Genomic DNA, 6,619 nt, shown 5'->3' with positions numbered 1-6,619 from the left:
CACGGGATGCCCGAAATCATTGTTAGTGGTTGAGACCCAATTTGCATAAGTCAATTTTGAAAGGAGTTATTCCAGATGTGTGATATAGAATTATTGCTTAGTTTCACGTATTACTTACAACGTTTTTTAAGTGACAGGTGAAGAGATTAGGCGAGATGATTGTCACTTGCCAAATATGTATACAACACCTCAGTGCATACTTCCACTCGGATCTCTCCCTTTGAGGTTGTTTATGGCCAACCCCCGCTGAGGATGCTTCCGTATGAACCAGGATTTACCCATGTTCAAGCTGTTGAAGAAGAACTCAAGAGCCGGGACTTCATCGCCACTTTGGTTCTAGAAAATCTGCAAGAAGCCCAAGCCAAGATGAGGTTTTTCACTGACAAGAAATGAAAGGACATAGAGTTTACTGTGGGAGATGACCATGCATCGGAACCTCAAGCTCTCTCCATGGTATTATGGACCTTTCCAAGTTCTTTGAAAAATTTGGAAAGTCACCTACAAACTCGATATACCCAAAGAATCGTTGATCTACCCTATCTTCCATGTTTCTTGCCTGAAAAAGAAACTTAAAGCTCAAGTACATCCCATCCCCAATCCCCCGATAGTCACCACAGATGGAACCCTAGCTCTCGAACCCGAAATGGTGTTGCAACGAAGGCTTAAGAAAAAAAGGGAACCAACAGGAGTGGAGACGTTGATTCAATGGAAAGGAACTACAGCTGAAGATGCTACATGGGAGGATCTGTCAGATTTGAAGAGGAGATTTCCAGACGTTAGAGCAAGGTCTTCTGAAGGAGAGGAATGTGTTAGGTGCTCCATAATACTCGAGATTCAGCCTTACGTCTAGATCTATGTAGGGTTTGTCAATGTTAGTTTGTTAAGGGTCATTTAAGTTTTTTTCTTATGTAATGTTATTTCTAAGCTTATCCTTATAATAGTGACCGAGTCATGGGCTTACATGGGCCATGTTGTGTCATGTCACTTTAATTTAGGAAGCAGTTATTTTATGTTAATTGGTTGCAGTTGGTTTGTAGTCTGTTTTTAACCTATTGAATTATCAGTAATGAAATATCAATTTCCCTATCAAAATTTGCAATGTTATTGGAGGTTATTTGGCTCATCGAATTTCCCAAACCAGTGTTCTTGATTTTATTATTTGAGTTAATCACAACAATTCACCATCACAAATTTCACCACATAATTATTATAATTCTTGTTATTAAGTAACTTCATGAGAAGACAATGCTTTCATCTAACTAACACATCATGCTTAGTAGAGCCGTAGAGATTTGTACTTCATTATGCTCACACTCTAATAAAGAAAGCAGCATTCTCCCTTTTTTTAGAAATATCCTCTTTCATTGGAGAGACAAGAAGGAAGAAGAAACATATTTTACTTTTGAAATTAAGTAAAAGTCAGCAAGCATGTAGAGATTCTAACTGTAAAGGGATTTCCCCCCTCCCCCACTAAACCCAGCGGGCCTGTGAATGAAAGTTAAGGGAATTGAGACCAAAGGTCTAACCCAAAACGAACAAAATCTTCAACCCGGCAGGAGGAAGGGTGTTGTAGGGGATAAGACTCGTTGATCTGAAGGCCCCTCGAGTAGTGTCCAGCTCTCAAGTACTCGTCTGCATAATAGGCGTAATGTGCTGGGAACCCTTGATCTTCTGACAGGAAAGATATCAACGGGCCACTAAAGATATTGTCTAGGAGAAGGAAATTGGAAAGCCATGCCACATTAATGGCACCACTACCCTAGCTAAACACCACATTAATGACACCGTTGCAGAGCCACGTTGCATTAAAAAACTCTGGCGCAGAGAACATTATGAAGGACGCGAACTCCATGGGGACAGACACGATCTATCCCCCCAAGCTTATAGTATAAATAGTAGGTCCCAGGTAAGAGGATACTCTCTTTGATCACTAGTCACTTATTTACAAATTTCCAAGAATACTTACTAACTTTAGCATCAGAGACTTCCCGACCCCAAGGCCGCCTTTTCCTAGTTGCATTCTCTCCCATCTTTTGCAGATTCATTTCGGAAGACCTAAGTTGTCAGAACTTGACCCAAAGGTGTGCGAAGCACGACGTTAACAGTTGCGCCGTCTGTGAGATTCTTGTAAATCTTACGTGTCTTTCTCATGCCTGCGACAACCCATTCCAGACAACTCATGAGAGACTTGGGAGATGTCATGGAAACAAGATTGAAAAACATGGAGGAATGGGTGACAAAATTAACTGATGAAGTGCAAATACTTTGTAATGAAAATGAGGAACTCATAAAACCTCGGCAGGAGCGGGACAGTGGAGTAGAGTCCAGCAATAGTGAACATGCGAGGTCTCGAAACACACAAGCTAGACCAAATAAGGGGGAAGAGCAGAAGAACATGCAGGATGAGCTCTGTAACCTTAAAGGAAAATTTGATGAAATAGCAAGGAAGGTGGGTACATCTACAACTATGGACCAGTTGCTCACAAGCACTAGCCTACCCTACATGGAGGAGGTGATGGGGGTGCTCTTACCACCAAAGTTCAGGGTCCTAGTCATGGAAATATATGACGGAGGAAAGGACCCTCCTGAGCACCTGGAAACTTTCAAGGCTCACATGATGTTGCATGGCTTCCTAAGCGAAGTAGCGTGCAGATCGTTTCCATTAACCCTGAAGAGTGTATGGTTTGGGTCTCTGGCACTCAGATCAGTGGACAATTTTGGTGAGCTAGTCAGATTGTTTCTGACTCAGTTCATGTTGAATCAAAGGAGGTTCAGTTGCGTACCTCCTCACCATCAAACAAGCAGAGGACGAAAGCCTAAAGTCCTACCTAGCCTAGTTCAACAAGGAGTGCATGACCTCCGACGACCAAGACGAGAAGATAACTATGGTGGCACTTCTGTGAGGAGTATGGTTGCAATCCCAATTTATGGCCAATCTGGCAATAAGGACTCCCGTGACATTACGATAGTTCATGGACCAGGCAGACAACTTCATCAATGCAAAAGACACTCTTCAAGCATTGACGGAGCCAAGAAGAAAGAAGTTGGAGCGAGCAGAGAAGAGGGCAAAGGCTCCTACTAAAGCTGAGCCCGACAAGAAGCCAGATAAGAGCTCCCAAGATAAGAGGCGAGAGGAAGTCCTGACAATGGGGCTAAGATCTCTGTTCGACCGGCCCACATTCACCATACATGAGGATGACCGGGGTATAGCTCGCTACTACTGCACATGCTACAGGTCCACCTTACATAATACTGAGGACTGCTTCTCCCAGCAAGGAAGGAAGGAATACACGGAGCAAGAAAGGCAACGCCACCCCCCGACCCAAAGATTGGAGCAAGAAAGAAGGGGAAGGTCGAGAGAAAGGAGCCGGGATCTAGGCAACCGACCTAGAAGGGAAGACAGCCCCCGCAGCGACCATCGACACGGGAACCATAACAAATTCGTTCTCTTTCTCCACCACGGGGGTGCCTCCACTCGGAGAAATCCTAACCATAGCAGGAGGATTTGCTAGTGGGGGTGTTTCCTCCTCGAGCAGAAAAGCACACGCCAAGAGGGGCCCGGTACCACGAGGTGTACTTGGTTGAGTATCATCCCGCCAAGCATCGAATGGGTGATCCTACCCATGTCATCTCTTTCATGGAAGCTGACGAGGAGGGGGTCTTGTACCCTCATGACTACGCATTGGTAGTCACTATGCTCGTCGCCTACTTCAACACTCGCAGAATCCTCATTGTCAACGGGAATTCCGCGAACATCCTGTTTTGGGGGGCCTTCACCAGGATGAGAATAGATGCTGCTCGGCTGCAACCGGCCCCCATGCCATTGAAAGGCTTCTCCAGAAGTATGGTTCAGCCTATGGGAACCATCAAGTTGTCAGTCCTTGTTGGCAACAACCCTTGCATGGCCCCTGTCATGGTCAACTTCCTGGTAATAAGGACCCCCGTCGTCATACAACGCCATAATTGGAAAGCCCACCCTCAACAGCTTGTGGGCTGTCACGTCAACCTACCACCTCAAGATGAAGTTCCCAACTCCCCAAGGAGTGGGAGAAGTTTGAGGTTTTGGCAAAGGAAAACTCTATCCGCAGTCGACTTTGCGGACCCTTTTGCGCATGAATCTACTTGGCCACTGAGAAAATGAAACGGGACGTTTTGGTGAGCAACGTGGGGCATTGGACTTTGGAGACGAGCGGAAGACGAAACAAAATGAAGGGTCTTTTCATTTTCGAAGCTATGTCTACCTCTGTTCATTTGCAGAAAAATGGTGGAAAGTGCAATCAAGTTCTCTGTATCCAATCTGATTGCAAAACTTCGAAACTAAGCAAAATCTGATACTGAGTCAAGGAAATAATGAACAAAACCATCAATTAGCAATGAAACCAACGAAAGTTCTTGAGATTAACAACGAAATCAAAAAAAGTTCTTAAGATTGAAAAGCATATCCCCACCATAATAAATTAGAAAATTCTCCTTACACCTATCTATCTTCATAAAATTGTCTGAGAATTCACATTCTTCCTCTGTTTGATATTTTTATTTTTATTTGTATTTTTCTTTCTTTTTTTCAGCTATACTGTAATAGCTTGTAGAGATTGTTTCAAAAAAAAAAAAAAACTTGTAGAGAGTCCTATGCTGGGCGAGGACTTGGGTACCAGGGTGTTGGGGAGCTCCGACGATATGGCAGCGGCCGTGACAGCTCACGAAGATGCCGAGACTAGCGGTGTTAGATCAAACTCCAGGGAAGAAAATAAGGGCCGGTGACTGAAGTAATTATGGTGGAAACTGGTGGCCACAACAGGAAACTTTGGCACTCTCGAAGATACGGTCGGACATGAATGTGAGCTTCAGAATGCAAGTGGTTCTTCGTGGGAAAAGATTTATGGGTGACGCCGCCTTCATTTTTTTTTATTTTTAAAAATAGATTGGCATCTGCCACATCAGCTTCGTCCATAGTTTCGTACATAAAATTGACTGTACCTAGCATAACTGTTTGGCAAAAGAATGCTACGTACAAGAGCTAAAGCAGAAGGAGGGTGAGCTTACCTCGAACAGCACTAGCGGGAAAGAATAGGCCATGCACCACTTGAAGAGCCTTGGCAGGCCTTTGTCTGTGACTCGCCCTACCAGGTCGAGGGGGAGTAGGGAGTGCATGACCCTAGAAGGAAGAATGAGAGACAACCTCCCCAGTCGAAAACTTTGTTTCCCTTTATCTTGTAATATTTTTTTCTCAAACTTGTAATTTCTTGATATTTAATGAAAAACTTGATTTTTCAGGACAGTGCAAAACGTTTACTTCAAACTTTGCGGCTAACAAAATTGACAAAGCCATCAACGGATTAATGTTTACCTTCCCTGCGATGTTAATGAGTGAGAACGGGTCTAGTCATAAACTGTCCGAACAACATACCTCTCTTGGGGTCAAAGGGAATGGCTGGGTAGAAGGCCGCCTTATCCCTCCCACGAGGGAGAGCAGGACATGCCCCCCAGTAGCCCGAATAGCTTACCCCTCCCCCCATCACAGCGAAAAGTGGATCAGTCACATCATTGTCCGAACAACTTACCTCCCCGCGAAATACGAAAAGGAAAGGTATGCCAAATGGTTGCCTTATTCCTCCCGCAACGGAGTGCGAGTCAGCTTTCGGGCAGCTCGAAGACAAAGGCTTACCTTCTTTGCGAGCATAAACAGGCGGGTGCAGGTCTAGTCACAAACTGCCCAAACTATATACCTCCCTACGGGATACTATAGGGAGATGTAGGCCTATAGGTTGTCTTATCCCTCCCGCAGTGGAGAGCGGGATCAGCCTCATGGCTCTCTGAATGAATTACTCCGTCCTCCGCTGCAACGAAGAGTGAGATTAATGACAGTCTGACTCAACACTTACATTCCTTGCGATATCAATGAGTGGGTACGGATCCAGTCTCAAACTGTCCGAACAATGTACCTCCCACGGGACTGAAAGGGAGAACTAGATTGAAGGCTTCCTATAATGGAGAGCGGGTCATGCCTCCCTGGCGGCCCAAACAGTCTATCTCAACTCCTATCGCAACGAAAAGCGAACCAACTATATCGCTATCCGAACTTACCTCCCCGCAGGATACCACAGGGAAAGGTAGGCTTAAAGGTTGCATTGTCCCTCTCGCAATGGAGTGCAGGTTAGATCTCAGCTACCTGAAATGAAAAATTTTACATTTCTTGTAAGCGCCAAATTATGGGAGAGGGTGCAATCGGCCCCTTCCCCCACTGGACAGAACCTCGTGCATAGCAATCTATCAGAGAGAGAGAGAGAGAGATAGAAGCAATGGAGAGAGAGAGAAGCAGCATGGGTGGGGAAAAGTTTTGTAAGTCATTGAGAGATAGATCTACGAAATAATCACATCTGTTTGGTTTGTCCTTTGCAGAGTTGGGAAGTAGAATGGGACTCAAATCAAGTTTTGCCACATAATAGGGCGTGTGATGTGCTGTAATGAACCGGCTGCTAAGTAGTGTTTCTCAAATTAAAAATACCATAACACGTGACTGAACCTGCTCCCCACGTGCCTACACCGGTGTTCCTCGCCAACAGCCGCACAAGACACACCCAATCAAATACGCACGTGAGCTCGAGGAGCAATGGGCATG

The sequence above is a fragment of the Juglans regia genome, chromosome 2 (genome assembly GCF_001411555.2).
Source record: "Juglans regia cultivar Chandler chromosome 2, Walnut 2.0, whole genome shotgun sequence".
Taxonomy (NCBI): Eukaryota; Viridiplantae; Streptophyta; class Magnoliopsida; order Fagales; family Juglandaceae; genus Juglans; species Juglans regia.
This window is presented reverse-complemented; position numbering follows the sequence as displayed.